General features: G+C 38.4%; 1 protein-coding gene across 7 annotated transcripts in view; it reads right to left on the bottom strand.

Annotated features, from left to right (window-relative positions):
• Nucleotides 1–10,042, bottom strand: part of GPD2 (glycerol-3-phosphate dehydrogenase 2) — a 187,361-nt gene that overhangs the window by 139,498 nt on the left and 37,821 nt on the right. The window lies entirely within an intron of this gene.

Below are 10,042 nucleotides of genomic sequence, written 5' to 3'. Positions count from 1 at the left end.
TATATATATATACACACACACACACACACATACATACATACACACATCTATTTATACTCTAATTGCTGCCTGTGTCATTTTGGGGGAATCATTCCACTTCTGTGGCCTTCAGTTTATCTTTAAAATAGGGGGCTGAACTAGATGATCTCTAAGATACTTTCTGGCTCAAAATCCATGATCCTATTAAAATTAAACAACACACAAACAAAAAAAAAACCCTCAAACAAAACATTTGCCAAGTATCCTTTCTATCTTCCTCCCACTCCTACACCTCGCCAATACTGCCTTGTATATTGTAGACATTTAATAAGTATTTATTGTTGCTCAGGTGACCATACATTCAGTGACTAAAAGTACTAACAAATCTTGGAAATTTTGAGACTAGTTACTCTTAGCTCCATAATAAAGAGATTCCATAACAATGGCAGCTGGTACACCCATTTCTTACAGAGTCTACTTTAGATTTCCCTCAGGGGAGAAATCACAAGATCATAGATCTAGAAGGAAGGACCTTAGAGAATCATCTACTCCAAACCTTTCATTTTATAAGTGAGAAAACTAAGACCCGGAGAAGTATCTTGCCCCAAGTGGCAACAAAGCCAGGATTCAAACTCAGCTCCCCACGTATCTTACCACTGGACCACATGCTTTGTACCTTCTAGGGAGCTCACAGCTGAACTAATGAGAAATATATGGTACATAAATAATTTCACACTTTCAGTCCTGAACAGTGATAAGATATTCCCCATTTCCCCATCCCTACCTAGTACATGGAGTGCTCTGAGGAATATATCATGTGCTCAGGAGTTTTACCTGTCCTCCCCTTTGTATAAAAAGTATTATATATTTTTTTTAAATTTTTATTAGCCATACACATTAGATAAGCACAGTATGGTTATTTAAAAAAAGAGTGCTGAAGGAAAATAACTTTTGAATCTCTTGAATTTTATATTAAAAAAGATAATGCATCATTTCCTTAAAATTGCATTTTACCTTCTCCCCTCACTCACTCTGGAAAACTCCCTCAGACAAAAGCATAACTCCTTTCTCTCAGTCCATTTTAAATAGAGTATTTATGTATTTGGAAAGATGGTCCCAAGAAGGAACAGATCACAGGACATTCTCCTATATATGCCTCCAGGGAGTATCCTTCTTCACCATCCCTTTTTACACTAAATATTTCCCCTCTCACCACCCCTAAATTCAGGAAAGGGCCAGAGTTTACTAAGAACCAAATTAGTCACTGAACTAACACAAAACTACTACCCAAAGCTAGTTTGACATGAAGATCACCATGTGGGAAGCTCACGCCTCACTAGGTCTTTATAGAATCCAACCCTGCTTTGAGAAAACCTGCACTATGAGTTCTCCTGTCCCTTCCCAACAACCTACTCCTAACAAAGGATACCAGCCTATTCTATTTAACTAATGAAATTATCAATTAAAGTACTTGCCTCACAGAAATAAGCCTGGTAGCCCCATGGATGTTTGCCTCATAGCTGACTGATGTTTAACTCTGAAGAATCCATTATGTCCTGTCGGTGTTGTCACTGGTGACATCACAAAGGCAGCAACACATTTCACTTATCTGATCTAATACGTAGGGCCTATAAAGGCAAGTCCATGACAATTTTCCAGGCCTGTATTCTTATCGGGGTAAGGTGAACCCCTGAGTCCAGTGACCACATTACCTTGCTTAATCTGACTTGACATCAAAGTGACTAATGGCATATCCTTACAGATTGTTTTAATGATTTTCCTCCCCCATCCTCTCTACATCTTAAACCAGAAAATTTTAAATACTGAACCAAATTTTGACTTCCTTAGGTTTTGAAGGATTTTCATTTGTTATAACATTAGACTGTAAGCTCCTTGAGGGCAGGCAACAAAGCCTTGTCTTTTGCTTCTTTTTGTACCCTTAGCACTTAGCACAGAACCCGGAACATAGCAGATGTTCAATAAATTTTTACTGACTGATTGATTATAAAGATATATTACAATTCCCAATTAATTTTTCTGTGAAATAACCTGTTTAAAGTACTACCTCTTATAACTCACAGTTCTCACACAGGCCATCTGTTTAATTGAAAACTAATATTACAGATGGTACAAATGACAATCAGGCAGAAATTCTGTGACATGTTTAAAATCCACCATACTCTAGTTCTACAAGCATTGATCTTCATCCTTCTTCTTCATTCCCCCCAAAAAAGAAATAAATATCTTTGACTTTCAAATCCAACCATGAAGCATGTACAATTAGATGTCAGTCTTGTCTATCTAGCTTCTCTAAGACAGTCAAGAAAACCTTGGCAAAGTGCCCCAGCATCAGGAACCGAATGAAGAAACTTTGTCAAGAAGTGATTTTAAAACCACAGTAACTATGAACCACACATTGCAGGCTACATGCAGGTACTAAGCAAAAGTCCTCCCCCTTCTCATTACATACCCTTCCTTAATCCTAAGCATTATATTTCCAGTTTGAGTAGTAACATAGAAGAGTAGTGTATTGAGAATGAGAATTTGAAGATCTTCCCTGCCCCTTAATAGGCCTGGGGGGAATTTGAAGACCTTCCCTGCTTTGAAAGTAAACTCTGCCCCGTAAAAGGCTGAATGTAATCACATGGAGCTTGTGGTGGGAGGAATTTACTGAAGGGTGGAGCAGAGCCCACAGGGAAGCTGGGAGTCAGAGCTAGTGTGCCAGTGGGAGACAGAGTACGCTCAGGCAAGGAATTAGCCAGGTTTGTGAGTAAATATTGATCTTTTTTTTTTTTTTAAGCAATCGGGGTTAAGTAACTTGCTCAAGGTTACACGGCCAGGTGTTTCTGTGTGGGTGCTAAGTGTCTGAGCCCGGGATTCGATCTCCAGATCATCCCGACACTGGAGCCGGTGCTCTTACTTGCTGTGCAACCTGGCCACCCCGTAAATATTGATCTTATATTGGTTTGTGGGAAGGCTAAAGGATGGTGTGGTTCTCTGTGTTGTTATGACTTATTAATTTCTTTGCTACTATGATGGAATAGGTTTACTGGTTTTGGAATTTGATTTTCTGGTGTTTAAGTAAATGTTTTGGTTCTGTCATCTATATGGAAAGTCTACTATATTTTGTGATCGAGCACTATATGGGAGTATTTATAGTCACTGTCAGTGCTGTAAATATTGCATTGGCACTACAGGTAGCTACCCTATAGATTACACAGGATGAAAATTTTGAATTATTCAAGGAAAATCTTGTCCTATAATTCTTACCACAAGACCCTTTCACTGATGTTATCATACAATGAAGTAAAAGGATAATTTTCCATCAGTATCCACAATATCAAGAAATCTGTAGAAAGGTCCCCAGGATCACCAGAACTTGGATTGCACAAAAGATACAAATATGTCACAAAATGGGTAGGTATGTATTGGTTAAGATGTGGATTGCTAAAGGGAATAATCACAATGATGAAGACACAAAGATCCATTAAAGTAACTAAGTATCATTATCTGTGTATTCATCTGGCAAAGGGCAGAATCCAGAAAAAAAGGAAAATCAGAGAAAGAGAAAATACATAGGGCTATTATGCTTCAGGCTGCTCTTTCATATTAGACAGAGGGGATATGTTCATAAACAGTGTGGAATGGATTACAGAAACAAATGGAACAGTGAGACAGAATATAGATACCGTACAGGTTTCAGAGGAACATCGAATTAAAAGTGAGAAGGGTCAGGGGCGGCCAGGTAGCACAGCGAGTAAGAGCACCGGCTCCAGTGTTGAGAAGACCTGGAGATCGAATCCCGGGCTCAGACACTCAGCACCCACCCAGAAACACCTGGCCGTGTAACCGTGAGCAAGTTACTTAACCCCAATTGCTTAGGGGCGGCCAGGTGGCTCAGCGAGTAAGAGCACTGGCTCCAGTGTCAGGATGACCTGGATCAAATCTGGGCTCAGACACTCAGCACCACACCCAGAAATAATAACTGGCCGTGTAACCTTGTGCAAGTTACTTAACCCCGATTGCTTTAAAAAAAAAAAAGTGAAAAGGGTCCTTAATGTTCACCTCTACCAAAGTGTTTAATCTGGCATACATGGATAGACTTTAAGGAGTCCATGAATAGGGATAAGGGGGGGAGGGGGAGTACATCTTTATTTTCACTAACCTGTAATTGAAATTTAGCATTTCCTTTAATTATTTAAAAAATATTATTCTGAGATCTACAGTCTACACCAGACAGCCAAATGGGCCCATGACACAGAGTGGGGAAAAGGCTAAGAACCTCTGATTAGGCATGCTCTCTTATTTAATGATGAAGGAACTAAGCCCCAAAGAGATTAAAAAACACCAGAAGTCACTCAAGTAGTGACTCAAACTTAAATTTCCAAAACATAAACTAATTATCTTTACAGGCCCCCTAAACCCACTACTCTTCAAGAAAGCTAAATGGTTCAGAGGACAGAATTGTTAGACTTGCGGTCTGGAAGATCCAAGTTCAAATTTCACCTCAGATGCTTAGTAGTAGTGTGATCCTGGGCAAGTCACTTAATCTCAGTTCCCTCATCTATAAAATGGCGATAATAGCACCAACCATAAAAGGCTTTTGTGAAGAATTAATGAGATAGCATAGTGCTTCATAAGCCTTAAAAATGCTATATAAATGCTATCATACTACTACTATTGTTATTAAATCACCTAGGTTTACAACTTAGGAGTCCATCTTTGACTCTTTACTCTCCCTCCGATAAATCAGTTATGCAAAATTGTCAATTCAATCTCCTCAACATCCCTCTCATCTAATCTCCAATCACAAGGCCACCACTCCAGTTTAGATGCTCATCACCGCTCACCTAGACTATTACAATAGCTTCTTCTCTCTTTAGTAACCTCTAACCATCATTGGTTTCATTGTTTGTTCTTTCTTTGGTCATTATATTTGTTATATTTTTTTGTTATTGTTTGAAATGTTGCAAATATTCTGCTCACTTTTTTTGTAAGAATATCTACGAAGTATCTTTTTTTAAGCATTTTTTTCATTGACAAGTTAAAGTTTCCTGGCTATGCCATTATGAGTTAAAAGGCCGGATTTCTTTACTTTTTAGAATCTATTATTACACTCCTTTCTGTGATTTCTTATGGCTAAAGAATAATCTTGTGTTGATTCTGCAACATGATGGGCTCTTGCCTTCTCCCCTGCCACCCCCCAGGGGGAGAGACTACATCTCTCCCTCAGGTTTCTAAGATGTCCTGGTAAGTTTGTGGGTGTCACTTTTCTCTGCCTTCAGCTCAGGTCTCTTTTGGCTCTATTGGTCCCCCCACCCTTGCCCCTTACTGATTAGCACTGCAGTTCCATTTAATTATATAACATCAATTACCTTTTATAAAGGATTTTTTTCTTTTACTTCAAAGATATAGCAAAAATAATGTACAAACATTTCCCCTAACACCCTGGGAGCATAGTCCCTATTGTATCACCTCAGCTAGGAAAAAGAGAGGAGCAGGATATGGAATTAGGCTCATAATTTAGCATAACAGGCCAAGTTCATGTCCAAATGCAGCATAGTTACCAAGTAAGTACTTTTGCTGGCCTGGCGTCCTAAAGATTACTCCCAAAAATTGTTCTTTGCTCCTTGGGGCATCAATCCTAGTTTGGCAACAACATGCATCCTGGATTCTGACTCCTATATTTTTGTGGCTCACTCTTCCAAGCAAGTAGGAGACAACTCCCTGCACCTAGAACAGAAAAGAATGAAAAGGCCCCATTTCTGGTGGGCCATATGGCCCAAGGCCTTTCCCCATGCAGCATGGTTTCTTTCCAGATACTATCACACCACTAAAGTGCAGCTGAAGACAATAAGGTAAAGAAATGTCCAAAGCTGATTCAGGCCAAGATACAGACAGTTCCAACTACACAGCTAATTGAAAAGGTTCCCTCCCAACTATGATTAGTCAACCAAAACCAGTTACAGAATGCCTGGGTATGTTCCAAAATCTCCACAATGAACTTCCTTTACATATCATCATGATTTTCCTGGAAGCCATTACTCCAGCATCCTTCACATGGAAAGATACTATCTGAGTAGGATGCAGTCTACCTATGTACCAAACTCTCATTACATTTGACTTTCTTTTCTTTGTGTTTAAAGGCTTTTCTCCTGACCACTTGCAAAATGTGCTGCTTGTAACTGAAATTGTTAAACTTAACTATGTGTTTTAAAGTCTGAAGCATAAGAGAAGAGGTAGTCCTAAAGGCTATGTATGGATTCTATCAATTGTTGCTTTGTTGTCTACATTCAAACGTTCTGGGTAGTTTTCCAGAATTATTTCCATCTTTACAGTGTTCAGTATTCCCTTTTTAACCATTAATTGGCCAATATCTTCTGGGAAAATACAATTCATAAGTAATTTTTGTCTATCCTGTTTTCAGGTTCAATACCTTTGGCAGGTACAGGGATGAGTGTGTGTGTGTGTGTGTGTGTGTGTGTGTGTGTGTAACACTGTTGCCTTTTTGCTTCTCTTCTCAATTTTCATCTACTTTAATATTTTCTTATTCTAAAATAAGACTTACTCAATCTTCTTTCACTGGAGATAACAGGATTCACCAGACTAGGTTCCTGACCACATAACTTCTGAGGAGCAAGACTAGGCCCTGCTAGGTTTCTGTAACCTTTCCTTTAGGCAAAGCATAACCTTGTATCCTGCCACCTCTCTACCCCTAATTCCTTCCTTAGGTTGCTTACTTTTTCCTGAATAGACTGGATCAGTATCTGTTGGTTTGGTTTGTTTGTTTTTTTTACATGATAGAATGGTGGGCAGAAAAAAGTGTTTAAGGCTAGTCTCATCAGACAGAAACATATTTTCACTCCTTCCTCTTTTTGTGGCAGGTGAAAGTAAATGTCAGATGCTTACTGCAGTGAAGAGGAAGAGAGGCCATGGAAGATGAGTTGGAAGTCTCCTCTGTGAGGGCAAGAGACCTTCAAAGGGCACACAAGTCAGGTATACTTTTGCCATAGACCAGAGGAGGCTGGTGGGGAAGAGGTGCTGAACAAGTCCTTTTGAAACCAGTGTTTTCTGGCACTAACTCATGAGGATTTTCCCTTGCCAGGGTTCTGTCTGCTTTATCTCATGAATTCAACTGGAATCACTCTGCATATGGAGGTCTTTTTTTGAATGATAGAGAGGTAAATGAGTCTGGAGAAAGTGACTAATCCACCATCTTGCCAGTAGTGTAACCTGGAAAGACAGTCTTCTAATTGGTCTCCCTGCATCCTCTTTCCCCTTCAATCCATCCACAATGAAGATTCCAAAATGATGTTGCTAAAGTACATGATTGACCATGTCACTCTCCTTGCTCTACAAGCTTCAACAACTCCCATGGATTTGGAGACAAAATACAAATTCTCCTTGGCATTTAAACACATTCACCATCTGACTCCAAGTGATCATTTCAGAACAATTGTACTTTACTTCCCCTCACAGGCTTCCAGCTAAAGTGGCCTATTCATTCCTTCTCCAGCTCATTTTACAGATGAGGAAACTAAGGTAAATAGGGTTAAGTGATTAGCCCAATGTCACACAGCTAGTAAGTATCTGAAGTCACATTTGAACTCAGGTATTCCTGACTTCAGGCCAGCCATCTAACTGCCCTCTGTATAGGCTACCCTCAATGTCTGGAATACTGTGCTTCCTCACTTTCACCAACTAGGCAACCCCTGGTTCCCTTCAAGTGACATCTCCATGTAGAAGTGTTTTGCTCATCACCCAATTGTTGGTACTTCACCTCTTCCCCATCTCTGTATATTTATGTTGCAAAAAGCCCATGCAAAGTAGAACAGAAGCTTGGCGGGAGGGGGAGAGAATTTAGACCTGTTCTATTTTTGTGTTTATATCCACAACACCTAGAACAAAGTAGATGTTCAACCATGGCTTGTAGATTCTGAGTAGCAAAGTCAGGATTTTTTAACTCATCTTCTGACTCCAAATCTGATATGCTTTTCACTAAATCAAGTCTCTAATTCCTTTTAAATTTTCACAAATAAGTTTCATTACTTTTAGAGATGCTGTAAGACTCAAGGGGGGAAAAAGATATGTTTATATTCAAACAAAATTAATGCAAAATAGCATTCCAAGACTAGAAATAAATTATTTTGGCCACCCAATACCACTGTTCCCCCATTAAGGCTAAGTGTCTTGGACTATAAACTCATCAATATCAGTCTTATCATTTGGATATACAAAATTTCTACCTCAGAGAGGGTGGATAGCAGAGTAAAAGGACTAATAAATAAGGGAGACAGGTTCTATTCCTTGTTCCATAAGTAAATTGTTTTGTGGCCTTAGGTAAGTGATTTAACATCTCAGGCTTAGTCTCCTCCTTTTATAAAATGGGATAATAAGCAGTCATGGATACCTTCTAGGGTAGTGAGGAAAATGCTTTGTGAAACTTTAAAGTGCTATATAAATGTTAAATACTAATATTAGCAAAAGAAAATAATGACTTGGAAAACAATCAAGGTAATTAAAAGGATTCAGAAATATGAAGCAGTATAATTAATAAATAACATCCAAGGAAGAGTTCTAAGAACTTCTCTGGTAAGGACTAGCTTTAAATAAGGTAGAAGGAAGCAATAAAGGATAATTTCAAACCATCAGTCATCCAAAAATCAATTATGTTTGACTTTGGAATGCATTTTATTGATTTTGCATGTAGATTTGCCTCTCTAGCTACACTCTACTTAGGCTAATGCTAGAGTCATTTTTTATTTCTTTTGCACACATTAACCAGCAACACAAGTAGGTGACTGAATGGAATATAAGGTGAGATGAGGGGAAACTAGTTTGGGAGTTTCAAATGACTGCATGATACACTCAGCAGATAACCTATGCTGATATATTCACAGATATAGGGCATAGATATAGATGTAGGTCTAGAGATCTGGCTATAATTGTGAAATATAGTTACTTTTGTTGTTCAGTCATTTCAGTTGGGTCTGACTCTTCATGACCCCAACTAGGATTTTCTTGGGAACGATACTGGAGGGGTTTGCTATTTCCTTCTGTAGTTCATCTTACAGATGAAGAAACTGAAGCAAACAGGTTTAAGTGACTTGCCCAGAGTCACAAAGCTAGTATGTGTCTGAGGCCAGATTTTAATGCAGGAATTTGAGTCTTTCTGACTCCAAGCCCATGACTCTATCCACTGTGCCACCTAGCTACCCAAATATAGTTATATCTATAAACAAAATAGTAGATAATAAATGAGAGAGAGAATGAGAGAGAGAGAGAGAGAGAGAGAGAGAAGAAAAAGAATGAGGAGGAGGATAAAGAGGAAAAGGAAGGAAAAGGAAAAAAGAGGCAAGAATGAGAGAGCTCTCAAACTGATCTCCAAATCCAAAAGGCTATGAAGAGGTGTCAAATCAAGGCCCATAGCCTCCTCCGAACCAAATTAAAATGTAAATGGATATGGAATCTAAATGCAAATCAAAGCATACTATTTTCACTTTTTTTGTTTTTTGTGTTTTGGTTTCTCATGGGTTTTCCCTTTTGTTCTGATTCTTCTTTCACAACATGATTAATGTGAAAATTTGTTCAACATGATTATACATGTATAACCTATATCTGCTTGCTATCTTGGGGAGAAAGGAAAAATAAGAGGGAAGGAGAAAAATATGGAACTCAAAATTTTACAAAAATGAATGTTAAACTATCTTTACATGAAGTTGGGAAAAAATAAAATATAAACAAGATAAAAATATGACATAGATAATATTAATTTGTGGTTTTCTAAGTCAAAATGCCAACCATAGGGATTTGTTTCTATTTGAGTATAACACCATTGAGCCTACTTTTCAACTATATATAGTTTTTAGGGTGAACTATATGTTTCATGGTAAGTCTATTATATTTTAGAATAATTAGAATACATTTCAAATTGTGGTCCACTGGCAGTATTTAGGAAGTTAGGGACAGATTTCCTCTTTACCCCCTCACTAAATGCTATTATCAAAACACACACACACACACACACACACACACACACACACACACACACACACACACACAC

This window comes from Petaurus breviceps, unplaced genomic scaffold (assembly GCF_028583685.1).
Source record: "Petaurus breviceps papuanus isolate PSGF00001 unplaced genomic scaffold, PetGlider_PUasm1.0 91133, whole genome shotgun sequence".
Taxonomy (NCBI): domain Eukaryota; kingdom Metazoa; phylum Chordata; class Mammalia; order Diprotodontia; family Petauridae; genus Petaurus; species Petaurus breviceps.
Note: the sequence above shows the minus strand (reverse complement) of the source record. Positions and strands in the feature narration are given on the sequence as shown.